This window comes from Paramisgurnus dabryanus, chromosome 1 (assembly GCF_030506205.2).
Source record: "Paramisgurnus dabryanus chromosome 1, PD_genome_1.1, whole genome shotgun sequence".
In the NCBI taxonomy this organism is placed as follows: domain Eukaryota; kingdom Metazoa; phylum Chordata; class Actinopteri; order Cypriniformes; family Cobitidae; genus Paramisgurnus; species Paramisgurnus dabryanus.
Window position 1 is genome coordinate 22,856,368 of NC_133337.1, and position 12,720 is coordinate 22,869,087.

Genomic DNA, 12,720 nt, shown 5'->3' on the forward strand with positions numbered 1-12,720 from the left:
AACCAGCCTCAAACAAGCAAGTTTGTGTGCGCATTCTCTGGGGGAAGGCCGTATGAGTTGCACTTTGATTGATGTCTTTTGGACCAGTAGTTTTTGAGAAAAGTGAGGAAAAGTACCTCCTCCGCCTGTGTACGGAAGCTGATTAATCACATGCTAACAGGTGTTTCGTAAAGAACGCAAACTTGATTTCAGTAGCGAAAATGGACATTAAAGATAATATAATCATTGCATACAGGATAGTGCTGAGAGACGTGCTGTCCGAGTGGATCGGTCATAGGACGCAACCGACTTTAAACTTACAACAAAAGGTAACATATTTAACAATTTGTGATAAAATATTACAGGGGCGTACCCTGCAGACTTACTGAATAATCACCGTGTACGAAAGACAGGGAAATGAGGATGACAGATACAAATTTTATGTGTGACCTCAAATTATTTATTGAGTTACTTGGTTACAGGTCGTCTGTACTGAACATCGCTGTGTACGGAACACAGTAGTCTACGTTACAAACATCATGATAAAGATTTGTAAAACGTTTGAATTCATACTATGCCAGTTCCCTTCGCAAGACAAGCAAACAACTTTTAAAATATTCGTTCTCTAAATAGTTTGGGCTATGGTGGTATGAACCCAAAATAAAGTAATTCTGCTGTGATTTGCTTGCTTAAATGGTTAAAAAGTATGCAGAAACAGCAACATCATGATCCAGATTAAAAAGATAAAAAGTATGAAAAATGACAAGTGTCCACAAAATGACAAGTTTTCAACTTTATATAATGCTTGTTTTCTCAATTAAGTAAAAAAGTTGACTTTTTTAAATTCCTGCATATGATAAACAATCCTCACTGTTTGTTTGCCACCAAAACATAAGCTTACATCTCCTTGCAGTTAAGATTGAACCACTTATTGCTTTTTTCTTCACTAGGTGCAGTTTTAGGATGTTACCATGTTGCTGAAGGTGAAATACCACAGTATCAAGAAGTACATCAAATTGCAATCAGGCTCCACCTATTCAGAATTCATCAGGGAAGGTAAATAACCATCCTTTAAAGGCCAAACAAAATATGTAGCCAGCGACAAATCACAGAACAAGATTGTCTGTGTATTTAAAATACTTTTGGCTGTATTTAACAGTTTATTAAAATGTTGTGTCATAATATTTTATTTTAATTGCAGAGCTTTACTTTTAATGACTTTTAATGATTTACTTCTTTTAACGTGAAATTATCAACATTAGTTAGCACATGGCAGTATACTTTTGCTGCAGATTCTTTTTAAGATTTACAAGACAAGGAAATAGAGTTAAGCGGAATAATTTAAAACTTGCCCCATGTGACTTTATCTGGTTACATTACCTCTTTTGATAGTCAAAACCAAGTTTGGGCTTCCTGACGCAGCACATTTTTGATGAAACTGACACAGCAGTAGAGGAAGACATTTTTCTAGAGCTGTTGGAGGCCAATCCGGACATATGCCTGACAGTACGTGACAGCATTTCAGATGAAGGTAGGTGTCATTAAGAAAACCTATGTTTATGGCTAGGGCTCTTTAATGCAGCTGACATTGACCTTTCTGTATGGAACAAACATGGCAGTGGGCAAGGCTGGGTCAAGTTTGTTACTGATTACTAAAAATATATTCTGAATACTTTAAGGTTACTTAAAATGTTTATACTAAAATAAATAAAGCCACAAAAGGTTAAGTTAATCAAATTCTCTCTTTTCTCCTTTAGATCATTCTACACCATCTTCCCTCACGGATACCATATCACTTTCTTCAAGTGACCGTGACCTTACAGAACTGGGTATTCCCACAGACAGAAATAGATCCAGCAAAGAAGACCCTACCAGTTCTGCAACAAAGGCTTCCGTGTCAGAGGCAGCAAAGGAGGTAATTAAGAGATGAAAACAACTTATAATTGATGGTAAATCAAAATAATAAGTGTCACACTAAATTTAAATGATCACTAATTGAAGCATTTGGTTCCAAACTCACTTTTTTATAAAATAAAATGTAATTAATTTGCCCCTTCCTAGAATTTTACCTTTCTCAACACTGCTGTTTTTTTGACATTCATCTGAACTTTCACCCTTAGTCTATACAGACATGTTGTGGTATGTTTTTTTCCTAATGATTTTATCTTATAGAAAGAATTGAACACTAAAACTTATTTTTCCTTTTCCTGTTATGCGAATAGATGGTAGAAAATGCCTTGCTTAAAAAGCCTGGAGGAGAGGATATTCTTGAAGAGTACAAGTCAGAAAATTCACTAATGCACCGCACTCAGAGACAGCTTGTCAACATATTGGCGAGTGATATTACTGAGAGACATGGGTAAGTTTTAAAAAGGTTTTTAGTACAAAGGAATGTAAAAAAGGCTGTAATCTTGTAATGGTATAACTAATGTTTCTTGTACTATATAAAGAAAAATTATTAAAGATTGACTTTCTTCACTCTATAGTAGGATTCCTTCCCGTCAGCAGAAGGAGAAGTATGCCCTGCATTATTATTCTGTTTCCCTCACTGAAGGATCCTTTTTCTCCAAAGGGCTATGTAAGTTTTACAACCTTATTAAGAAAACACAGCATCAGATTTAAAGAAAAGGGCTTTGGCATTGTAGTTTTCATTATAAAATAACTACAGTTGCTTATAAAAGTGAAAAGATTTCAAAATTCAACAATAATATTGATGGTAGTGCCCTTATTTTTAAAATTACTTGGGTTATAAGGATATTGCACATTGATTTGAAAACAAGAAAGTCTATTTAATAAGTAATTGTTCTTTTGTTTCACAATGCTGCATCTGCACTTTCTTTAAGATCATTTAGTGATTATTTGTGGTTTTTCTTTAAATGGAACAGGAGCATTTCTATGATGAGGAAAAGGGCACTGGATATTTAGCGTGGCGCCTCAAAACCATTTCCAGGACTTCAGGAAAACGGCCAGTCAAGGAAGCCTCAGTGCATCAAGCACAAGGACCAAAGCGCCAAAGATCAGCAACCACACTGCCTCAGCAGCTTGATGGAGATGCCTGCAGGGAGGCCATTTCATTTCTTGTTCACTCGTCTGATGAAGCAAGTGTATTTCAGAAGATGAAGATGACGTTTCAGCACCGTCAGGACCTAGTGCATGACCCACAAAGAAGCACAGATGTCTTCAAAACATTTCCACGCTTTTTAGATGTCAAAGGACTGGTGAGTTGTATATTATTTTTTTTTTATTAAAATGAAGTCTTTAATATACAGTGTTTTGCTGGTTGTTAGCCATGAAAACACTTAATCATTTATATTCCTGTCTTATTGACTATTCTTTTTTCCAAAATCTTTATTCTGATTTACACTGGTTATTAGTGTGTGGTATTTAAAGGAGCATTTCACCCGTGGAAACATTAATCTTTATTAAAAGTGGAACATATTTGTAGTCGAAATGTAACATAAATTTAGAATTTGGTGCCTATTTGACAGGGAAAAGGAGTGTTTGTAGTCTCACCCCCTCTACAAAGATATTGGACTTCCTTCTCACCCCCTCTACAAAGATATTGGACTTCCTTCTTTCAATGATGCAAAATGACGATTTTTATATCATTGAAAGAAGGAAGTGCAACACTGAAATCCATATTTCTCCCGTCTCAGGGGAAACGGAGGGAATGATGCATGACCATTCTAAAACATGACTGGGTTTCTAACTATACAAAGCTCAATACAAATGGGTGAAGTGTCCCTTTAATATTAAATACCACACACTAATAAAAATCATTAAGCGCACCATTAACAATACACTGAGCCCTGCCATCATATATATGCTTGTGTCTAATCAACAGTTGAATCAATACTTCCTGCTGCTGTTTGGTGCTGAAACAGCCTCCAAGATGCTTGAGAAGTGGGACACCTCATTTAAGCCCAAGGTCATCAAAGAGGCCAAAAACCTGACTCAGACATCTGAGCTGTGCCGACTTCTAAAAGCTGCTGAGAAACTCGCAGAGAACAATGAAACAGGTAAGCTACACAGCATACATGGTTCACAGTCTTGTGAAAGGAATAGGATTTAGAAAGTGCAATAAACTCCAGCAAGAATGCTTTTTTATGCTTTTACTGGAGGTTAAACATAAGACAATAGAATGCACAATATTGGACCTCACTTTGAAGCTGTAGACATGGGGCTCTATCTTACACCCGGCGCAATGCAGCGCAATGCGCGACGCAAGTGTCTTTTGCTAGTTTCCACCCTGCGCAATTATAATTTTCACGTTTAGCGCCACGTTGTTTAAATATCAAATGCATTTGCGACCCCTTTTGCGCCCATGGGCGTTCTGGTCTGAAAACGAGGTGTGTTCAGGCGCATTGTTGGCGCGTTGCTATTTTGAGGAAACTAAAATAGACTATGCCATTGACCAACAAAAACCTGGTCTAAAGTCTAAAGTCAATGGCGCAATAGTGTTTTTTGTTATTTAAAGAGCGCATTAGTAATATGCGCCTAAACGGGACAACAACGCGGGTTTGCTTATCACATACATGAATGGCAGCAGCACAGAAACGCTTTTAAATATGAAAGATTAAAGAATTGAATGTAAAAGATTATTATTGAGTCTCTTGGACATAAATGAGGACAGATTATGAGACGTTAGAAGGCACAAAGAGCTGCTTCACCTGCAGTCTGGTAAGTAAATAAATGCTTTGCTTTAAACAAATGCATCTATTTTTAAACGTTTTTAAATGCTATCTTACGGATTTATTGTACATGATGACACTGTACCTGTGGATATGGTAAGATGAGAAACATTTTAAATAATGCTTTGTAAAAAATCCCGGCCATATGGCGCTTTTCTATTGCTGAAACGCTTCGGCTCTCTGCGCGTTTGTAAATCCTTTATCTTTTGTTTGTATTTTTAGAATACAAACCTTTTCTTGCATATTTGCTAATCATTTTATGCGATTACATTGATTATGTAAGATATCAATACATTTAGGACAGCAATTCAAAGCCTGATATTTGTACTTCTATGACTAAGAAAAAGGCTTTTAAAGGTTTTAATAATAAAAAATTCAATAAAAATGAAAACAACACTTTTTTAACATTATTCTTAAACTGGTGGCCTTCTTCCTCCGCTTAGTTCTTCAGTTTACAAGGTCCGTTATCTAAATAGGGATTACGCACAGCGACAGCGCAACTGGCTTTTAAAGGGGATGATAGCTGAGTCTCTCATTGGTTTACTGCACGTTACGCCCAAAACACACCCATTACTCATTAGGAAAATATATACAACCCTTTTCGACCCTGCGCTCGGCGCACAAACCATTTTTCCCGTTGTTAAAATTGCAAAAGTGGCATCGGACACGCCCATTTAGACCGTGCACCGTGCGCTTTAGACGATGCGCTAAGATCGTTAAAATAGGGCCCATGGTGTTATGATTTTTGGTTTGGCGGACCACCACGGCAGAATGAATGTAGCCGAAACACTGGTTTATAATACAAATTAGTTATCTAGTTTTATATTTAATGCCTTGTTTTTCCTCCTGATGGACTGGGACAGTGACATCGCTTCTATGCTGCTGCTTCTCTATCTCTTGCCACCCACAGCTGGACGAAAGAGGACCAAAATAAGTCCAAGTGATGCAGTGGACAAAATGGTGCACTTTCATAAGGTACACTATTATGCCTCATTTGTAAATTCCACAAGACAATTTTTAGTTATATGCATTTGCTAGATTTTCTTGTCTACAGTATGTTGCTTTTAAAGGAATAGTCTACCCTTTTGCCATATTAAACTATGTTATTACCACAACTTAGACAAATTAATACATATCTATCTTTTTTCAATGCGTGCACTGTACAGCGCGTCGTGAATGTGTTAGCATTTAGCCTAGGCCCATTCATTCCTATGGTACCAAACAGGGAAGCCACCAAACACTTCCGTGTTTTCCCTATTTAAAGACTGTTACATGAGTAGCTACACAAGTAATTATGGTGCCACAAAATAAAACTTTTTTTTGGTACCATAGGAATGAATGGGGCTAGGCTAAATGCTAACACATTCACAACACGCTGTACCGTGCACGCATTGAAAAAAGAAAGGTATGTATTAATTCGTCTAGGTTGAGGTAATAACAGTTTAATATGGCAAAAGGGTAGACTATTCCTTTAAGCGAGTTCCTTCTAGAGATGTGACGGTGAGGAAATCTCGTTTAGACGCGTATCTTGACTGCTTCAGAATGGAAGTCAAGGGCCATGCACAAACATGTCATTAAAACAACACTTAACGTTCAATTTCAAAACTGTGCTACTCACCGAGTGGTTCATGGTGTTCGTTGATGATTAAGTAAGGGATAATGTAGAGGCAGCCGGTAGTTATCGGGAAATAAGCCCCGACAGTGTGATCAGGACCCGACGCGAAGCGGAGGGTCTTGTATCACACTGAAGGGGCTTATTTCCCGATAACTACCGGCTGACTCTACATTATCCCGCTTATTTCACGGCTACTTGTCACATAAGAAAAAAAAAACTGGACATGAATATGAATTTGAAACATTTTATTGGCATATTTGTTTTAAATTAACATTTTTATCCTTCCGCGAAACTTTGCACAGGTGCATAAAATGATCGTAATACCTTATTAAGATCCTCTGCTTCATACTTGTCTAGTCTCCATTTTTTTCTCTTTTAGCCAGTCTTTGAGAAGTTTTAATGCCCATTCTGTATTTTTTTGTGTGTTGGCTTCGTAGCTGTCATGCTCTATTTTGTCAAGTTCAGTCTCAGTAAGCTCTCTGTGTCTTGTCGTGGTTGTCCAGTGTTTGTCACAAGATGGCGCCAAACAAACAGTAATCTTTATTGGCGCGGAGCGATCTTACTCGTAAAAGTAGTACCGGCTATGCGTTATTATTTTGGAGCGGTTATTATTCGAAAAGAACGAACCTGCAAATGTCTCAACTGACCAATCAGAATCAAGCATTCCAGAGAGCCGTGTAATAAAAAGAAGTAGTGTAGCGAATTACAGTTTCTGTCGTGTTTTATTTGGCATTTTGTAAGACTCAAATATAGAGCGGAAGTATATACGCGGTTGTGAGGTATCTGAAAAGATAGATCCACTATAGCAAATAACATGGATTGAAATCATACATTGCGCTGATATATTTGTTTTTAATCATCAACTTCAACAACATCACTTGGCATCACATTCATGATTTTATGGTAAAATGACACTCTTTCGCGTCAATCCACGAGCATTTAACCCATAAACAAAGCACTTTCACTTTAATTGAGCTTGAGCAGCGCAGCAGAACCACGCAGAAGCGACTGCAACACTGTTGCTACAGAGCCGCGAGCTTGCGCTCCTCATGCGGCAGGGTGCATGTTTGTTAACATGGGCGCTAAAAAAACATGCGCCGCTTACGCACTGCTCACACTTGCTGTGAAGCCGGCGTGGACTGGAGCCACTCGCGTTGCTACTACTCTACGGCGCCGCCTTTTTGGGTCTGACGAATCGACGCGCATATTTTATGTCGACGTATTTTTGACGACGTCGACGCGTTGTCCCAGCCCTAGATTCTATGTTTCTATACAAACATAAACTTGTGGTAAAGATAAGCATTAGTTTGCTCCGCTCCAGTGGTCTTGCACCGTTATGAATAGCTGTGACCATTTTACTTTCACTTTTATATTTGTGCGGCAATTGCTTAAATGTTGGGTTAATTATTATTCTTAAAGTATAAGGACAAATTCGCTACAATATGCGCTTTAATGTTAATAACGGTGGAGGCCGTGGTGGACAAGTGCATGTAACCGGTGTTGTGGCTGAACACTGGTAACACTGACTATCGCAGCAAGTCTAGTTCCTTCGAAATGAATGGGTATTACTGACCAGTATGTCCCAATTATTTGGGAGGAATGTTTACAAAGTCTATTACATTAACATGGATCAGCAAGTACCAGGTTCACTTGAAGGTGTACACATTTATAATATTTGTTTTTTCTTCTTTTAGTCATGCTGCAGCATCAATGAATATGTGCAGGAAAGAGAGGGTAAACAACCATACATCCTTGCAGTTGGCCGAACCCAAAAGACAATTGATACCTTCTACATCGCCATTGACAAACAGCTCATCTTCTGCCAAGCCACCAGCTCATTGGGTGCTTTTGATGAACTGTTTAAATCCCACTATGTGTTCAACTTGTCTTATGATGAGTCCCTGGTTCATTTCTACACTTTTTTGCAGACAACTGTCTACAACATTGATGTTACCACAACAGATGAGTCTACAAGAGTTCGTGAGTTGCGGGCAAAACTTTTGAATGACATGTGAATATGTTCAAATGTTTCATTTGTCAAGCAGTGCATGCTACTGTACCAGGGCCTAATAACTCGTTTGCGGATCGGCCACAGTTTCTATCCAGGCACCAAGTTTAAATTAGTTTGTGCACAAGACCATTGTAGGCGTCAGTTTTTAACATTTTTAGGTTTAAAAAAAAAACATTTAGTTAGTGTGCATGATAAGGGTTATTGCCAACAGTGTGATTTACTTCATAGTAAACAAGCTTTTGGTTGACCATTTCAGTCAGCACTTTTATGCCTACGTGTTTGAAAAAGATGTGATAAAAGCAGACTGTCTTTAAATTTACAAGCCTTTTGACTAACAAAGTGCTTGTGGAGATGATAGCCTTTCTATTGTACCATCTCTGTAAATGTGCATAGAATTTGTTGTATGGTGCTTAGATATTTTTGTCTTTAATTTAAAAAAGTAGAATTCTTCGTATGTTTCTTTTTTCTTGTGTTTCATTTTCAGATCATTGAATATAACACAACGGTCATGAATACACTTTAAAGTGTTAATAACACAGAATGATTTAAATTAACACTTTAAGAGTAAGGGAGTAACACGAAATAGAGTTAAAAATACACTTTAGAGTGTCATAAAATAACACTGTGAATGTTAGGAATTAACACCCCCAGTAAAAAGAAATAACACACGTTTAGTGTAAAAAATACTCTTAAATGTGTTAAAAAACAACACTCTGAGTGTTACATTTTTAACACTATTATGGAGTTAAAATATCAACACTATCCAAAGTGTTAATTTAACTCTGAACTCGTGTCGATTATATAAACTCTGTGAAAGTGTTAAATTTAACACTATGGGAGTTGAAATAACACTGACGTTTTTGCTGTGCGTTCTGTGTAGTAAGGACCTAACTAGGCTTGGCGGTGGTGGTCCCCATTCAGTGTGATAGCCGCACACATTGTGATGTTGCCTACTGTACATGTTGGCCTAGGACATTCAAAATAGCTTTGTGGCCAATGATGATTGCATGGTTATGATTTTACAAGTTTGTACATCATTTTGTACATAATAGTATTTAGGAGATAACAGTCCACCCTAATGCCCTTCTGAATTGTTCAGCAACCATCCTGACCCCCCTAACTACAATTTTATATTTGGCAAACACTTTTTCCAGACAATGTACAGCATAAAACACAGTTTATATAATTACTGTATGTGGTTTTCAAGTCAATGAATTTTGTGTTGCTTATCAATTCAGTTTTTACTGTCTCTTGTACATCAGGACAAGGTCTGCACCTTTGGCAAAAAACAAAAACTGCACAAGAAGGCGCTCTTCTCTATGAACTCCAGTCACATCATCATACTGCTTTTAAGGCTATAGTTCCAACAAACGCATTTTTTCAAAATTGCAAAGTTTATTATGGTAAAACAAGTTTACATTTTCAAATAATTGTAGATAAATAAAATTTGTATCAAACTAAAACATTAAAAAATGAAATATAGATAGTGCCATTAGATAGAGAATCTTTCAACACAACACAAAAAATTATCTGTAGATGCTAAAGATAAACACAATTTATTATTATGTTTCATAAAAACAAAGTACATGATGTATACAACATGTGTGGATCATTGCCTTTTTTGCCCACTTTCTCGTGCGCATTTTAAATTTTAGGAAATAGGAACTGCAAGTTAATAAACTTTATTGACAGTAAATAAAAGACAACAGAGAAGAACTTTCTCCCCAAACACAATCAGTATTATTTCTATGCGTGCTTTAAACTATGGCAGTCAAAATGCTGCTCACACATAAACTTCTGCTACTGCATGAACTGCATGAACTCTTAATATGACCGTCAAAACATACACGGCCTGCTTAAGCGTAGCTTGTATGGGCGATGTGAAACAAGCATGAATCTCAAGTCCTCTATGGGTTTAGAAGTTTAACTTGTGCATAATTGAGAATCTGAGTCTGCCAGCAGCTCTTGAACAGATTTCTTAGGCTTTACTTCTTCTTTAAGCTCTTCTGCATTAACAATCACCTGTGCATCTGTAGAGCTCTCTGATGCTCCTGCAGGATAGAGACGGACGGCAGCGTATTCAGCAGTAAGTGAGGAAGCATCCATGATCTCTTCTGACTCTGTGTGGGTGTTTGTGAAGTGAATGGAGGAATAATGAAGGGATTCTGGGTAATTTTCAGCTTCAGCAGGTGACAGCACAGCTCTATTAGCATAAACAGATTCTCCCTCATGCTCCTGTCAAACATGGATGGGCAGAGTTAGATTAATAGTGGGAAGCTCTAATGTATCTGTACATTTGTTTTAGTTGATAAACTAAAGTTGTTTTGGTGCCTGCATGTTGACTCACGTCATTTGTCAAAATGCTATCTGTAGTGGCTTCTCGTCTCTTCTGGTAAGGTTTTCTATTTTGTCTTCTAAAAAAAAGTGTTCTTGTTAAATTATTTAACTCACATGCTAACTTTAGACAATACTAACAAAGAGGCAGGAAAGAGCTCTTGCATTTATATTATAATATAAAATGGATAAAATATTGGTCTCAGTGAGGTATTTGGGCACTTGAATAGCGTTACACTACACTATAAACTTGCACATAAAACATCAAACCAAGTGGTATCTACAAACAAAAAAATGCTAAAGCAATTTTTTTAGAACACGTTATAGCAAAGTTTACCTGTTTGGAGATTTTAACGTGTACACTTTTTGTTTTTTCCTTTTTAATAAATGCCATACGACTGTTATAGCGACACATGTCTGGTGCTTTCTAATGTAATGCTCAGCTCCAATAAAAATGCTGCATCTCAAATCATTCAATATATGTGACCCTAATCCAAACCAAACTCCCATAATCTAATTAATTAAGAGATTAGGAGGATCAAAATTTTATTTCAAACATTGATTTCACATTGATTTCAATTTCTGACATGACCTTACTTAGTCAATAATAAATATATCAATATATCAAATTATCAAGGTTATATTTACACAGAATTTTCTTTACATTACGTAGGACAATTCTATAGGACATTTTTAACAGTAAATCACCAAAAATGATTTTTGGCTGGGTTTTCATCGACGGGTCTCATATTTAAAATGATCATTCAATGATTAGCAACTTGACATTCGTGTTCTTCTATGCTTCTGTTTGACCTACCGTTTATGTATAATAACACACAAGATCATCATCACTAAAGCCCCAGCAGCTCCAATCAGCACAGAGAAAATGATGAAATCTGAAAACAATAACAAGTTATTCAGTTAGGCAGATGCTTTTTTCTCACATTGTAAACAGAATATCAATAGCAAAATTCAAACTCACGTGACATCTCGTGAGAAGATGAAAACAGTTGAATCTGTTTGCTGGCATTGCCGTGAGTGTTGTTGGTGACACACTGCAGAGTGTCTGTGTGTGTAAGTGACTGATGGAGAGAAATGAAGCTCCTCAAGTCTGTGCTGTTCAATCGCTCCTCACTGATGAATGTGTTTGTAGAGTTACTGACAGGACGTCCAGATAGAAACCAATCCACTTTAGGAGAGGGATTCCCATGAGCCTCACACAAACACACAGTTACATCAGTTCTGTTACAACTGAAGAGAGAGATTTTGGGTGCATCTGAAAGTGAAGGAGAAATTGAAGCTCATGTGTTTTGCAGGAGAATTGATGCCTCTGAAATATAAAGTATTTAAACTCTGTAAGATCAATGAAACATGATAAAATGATGCTCTTACACTGAACATGTAATGTTATGTTCCTCTGTGCAGTTTTGATCCTCTGCTGTATCTGGTAGGTTATAGTGCAGATGAAAGTGACTCCATGTTGAAGGTGAGTAGCAGTGAAGTTCAGATCAGAGATGATCTCAGTTTGATTCTGTTGATCCAGCTGTAGTCTGCTGCTCTCATTGAGGTGGAGTCTGTCAGTGGAGCTCCATGTGAGAGTTGGTGGAGAAGAGGAGCAGAGAGTCTTAGCAGAGCAGCGCAGACACATAGAGCTCCCCTCTAACACCTCCTCCTGAACCTGAACCTCCATCTGATCCTTAAACATCTGCACTGTGGGATTGGAGGGAGAGTCTGAAAAGTACAGATATGCATTTTATATATGAATTGAGAAAGGTCAAATAAAAACTTAAGCTAACCCCAGCTTGTTATTTCCCCATCTAAGAATTCTGCATTGTTTGCCTACATATGCAAAAACAGATATTATCCTTTACTAGTTTACAGTTTGCTATTAGCAATAACTTTCAGTCATGTCACTCACCGATCAGATGTATTGAAACAGATTTTTGTGTATAGGTCCATCTCAGTTCACCATTACCCTCAATCCTGAAGAAAAAATGACCACTGTGATTTGAAGTAACATCATATAAGATGGTGGTACAGTTCTTGTCTTTTAATTTTCCAATTATTTCCCCTTTAAAATAGAGATTGGT

General features: G+C 37.2%; 1 long non-coding RNA gene across 1 annotated transcript; it reads left to right on the plus strand.

Moving 5' to 3' along the window:
• The first annotated feature begins 215 nt into the window (after nucleotides 1–215).
• Nucleotides 216–1,405, plus strand: LOC135749913 (uncharacterized). The gene is made up of 3 exons (XR_010532508.2): nucleotides 216–308; nucleotides 930–1,035; nucleotides 1,372–1,405. It is a non-coding gene; the product is annotated as an uncharacterized lncRNA (long non-coding RNA).
• Nucleotides 1,406–12,720: the final 11,315 nt, after the last annotated feature.